Below are 2,957 nucleotides of genomic sequence, written 5' to 3' on the forward strand. Positions count from 1 at the left end.
TCTTGGCTATCAATAGGGTATTAAAGATCTGTCTACTATGTTGTTCAGTCACTAAGTCATGTCCAACTTTTTGTGATCCTATGGACTGTAGCCTGCCAGGCTCCTCTGTCCATGGGATTCTCCAAGCAAGAATACTGGAGTGGGTTGCCATGCTCTCCTCCAGGGGATCTTCCTGACCCAGGGACTGAACCCATGTCTCCTGCATCTTCTGCATTGCAGGCAGATTCTTTACCACTGAGCCATGGGCTTCATATATATACATATAGATACATGTGTATATATACATATATATATATATATATATATAAGAGGCTTAGATGGTTATCAGATGGGGTGGTGGGTGAGACCCCTTTAAAGAGGTGGTCAGGAAAGTCCTTTCTGAGGTGAAGAAGCACAGAGAGGAGAAGTCCAGGAGGAAGGGGTGGTGCCATGTAGCAAGAACAGGAAGACTGGTTCATCAGGCAGCTGTTGAAATGGGCAACAATATGATCTTATAGGGTCTCAGGCCATGGGAAGCAGGCTCGATTTCATTACAAACACAACACCAGGCTGTTGATTATTAGCAAAGGCGGAGACTTGCTCCAGTTCACTTGTTCAGATCAGTGTGGCTTCTCTGAGGAGGTTAGCAGGATACCCAGACAAGAATGGACACAAGGTGAGTTAAGAGGTGAGGGAAGCAATGATAGACCAGGCAGGGTGGTGATAGGGGTGAGGCCCAAGTGTGAAGCTGTGTGTGTGTGTGTGTATACCTTTAGCTTCCAAGAAGGAATGTCGTAAGGAAGGTTACCTGTTGATGATATGGATCAGGAGTGCTCAAATCAGGGCCCTAGAAAGACCACCAACTTCCCTAACTGACAACATTGTAATGAAGATGAAGGAGGAGACACTTTCCCAGGTGACTTTTAAAATACAGCAAGTGCTTATATGCTGGTTGTTCCTGACTCTGTGTTTACAAAGACTGTCAGATCTCCACATTCATTCTGCAGTCATCACTCCCCCAGTGGACTTATGTCTCCTAACAGGACAGTATCAGCAGCTGGTAGTTACCAATTCCTATTATGTCCTGGTTGATGTGATGACCTCCTAGAAACACTGTCTCATTAATACTATGACCACCCATCAGTTTGTAGTGTTAACCTGGTAGGATCGTCTAGCACATAGAGGCTCTGCGCTTAGTCACTCAGTCATCTCCTACTCTTTGCAACCCCATGGACTGTAGCCCACCAGGCTCCTCTGTCCATGGGATTCTCCAGGCAAGAATACTGGAGTGGGTTGCCATGCCCTCCTCCAAAGGACTTTCCCAACCCAGGGATTGAACCTACGTCTCCCACATTGCAGGTGGATTCCTTACCATCTGAGCCACCAGGGAAGCTCCTAGTGCTGTCAGTTTCCCTCCACTAAGCAGGTCAACTTTAGAATCTGTGAGGTCGAGTCAGGGGAGTCTGTGCTTGGATAGAAATCTGCACACGGGGCTGAGCACACCCTTCAGGTGGGTTTTACGGATCTAAGGCTACGGAGAACCAAGAACCGAGTGCAACTCAGAATAGTCCAAGTCTGTGATATGCAAACATGAAGAACAACACTCCCTCCTCTGGAAAAGCCAGTTTTGCTGCATTTGCACAATACTCTGGCATCCTTGACTCCAGATAAACCTGTGCATCTCTGCTCCCTTGAACCGGTTCTAACTGCTTAGTTCCCACACCCAAATATGAGCAGAATAAACTTAACATTTGTTCATTTTATACCTAGAGGAGAGCCATGATTTTACCTTTTCTTTGAAAAGTATCCTTTCACACTGAAAAGAAGGAAAAAACACATTTACTCCTTTCAGGGGCACCAGGCCTTGGCACAGTTAGGTAACTGTCTGCTCTAGCTGCCATGTGGGATCTGGGCTCCACTATCCAGTGCTCATGTGAACTCCAGGACCAGCTTTGTTCTGTACTTTTGTCAGTGCCACTGTTTCCACTTCAGACCAGATCTCAGGGCAGGCTGTCTCTCCTCTGTCGCCATTCCTGGGTTCCAGCCCTCCATCTGACATACTAGAACCCAACTCAGGGGATGTTATCTCCTTGGTCCAGAGGTTCTAAGATAAAGTTTAATGGAAATTTGAGGCAAAAGCCTGATTCATTTTAAAGGGATAGAAACTCCCTTCTATAGACTTGAGGTAGATAAATTGAGGTATTGTGGAGTAAAGCATTTTGTCACAGAGGTTCGTGGCATTGTACAGGAGACAGGAATCAAGACCATCCCCAAGAAAAAGAATCACAAAAAAGCAAAATGGCTGTCTGAGGAGGCCTTACAAATAGCTGTGAAAAGAAGGGAAGTGAAAAGCAAAGGGGAAAAGGAAAGATATACCCATTTGAATGCAGAGTTCTAAAGAATAGTAAGGAGAGATAAGAAAGCCTTCCTCAGTGATCAGTGCAAAGAAATAGAGGAAAACAATAGAATGGGAAAGACTAGAGATCTCTTCAAGAAAATTAGAGATACCAAGGGAACATTTTATGCAAAGATGGAGTCAATAAAGGACAGAAACAATAGGGATCTAACAGGAGCAGAAGATATTAAGAAGAGGTGGCAAGAATACACAGAAGAACTGTACAAAAAAGACCTTCACAATCCAGACAATCACAATGGTGTGATCACTCACCTAGAGCCAGACATCCTGGAATGTGAAGTCAAGTGGGCCTTAGAAAGCATCACTACAAACAAAGCTAGTGGAGGTGATGGAATTCCAGTTGAGCTATTTCAAATCCTGAAAGATGATGCTGTGCAAGTGCTGCACTCAATATGCCAGCAAATTTGGAAAACTCAGTAGTGGCCACAGGACTGGAAAAGGTCAGTTTTCATTCCAATCCCAAAGAAAGGCAACGCCAAAGAATGCTCAAACTACTGCACAATGGCACTCATCTCACATGCTAGTAAAGTAATGCTTAAAATTCTCCAAGCCAGGCTTCAGC

This window comes from Bison bison, unplaced genomic scaffold (genome assembly GCF_000754665.1).
Source record: "Bison bison bison isolate TAMUID 2011002044 unplaced genomic scaffold, Bison_UMD1.0 scf7180017860804, whole genome shotgun sequence".
Taxonomy (NCBI): domain Eukaryota; kingdom Metazoa; phylum Chordata; class Mammalia; order Artiodactyla; family Bovidae; genus Bison; species Bison bison.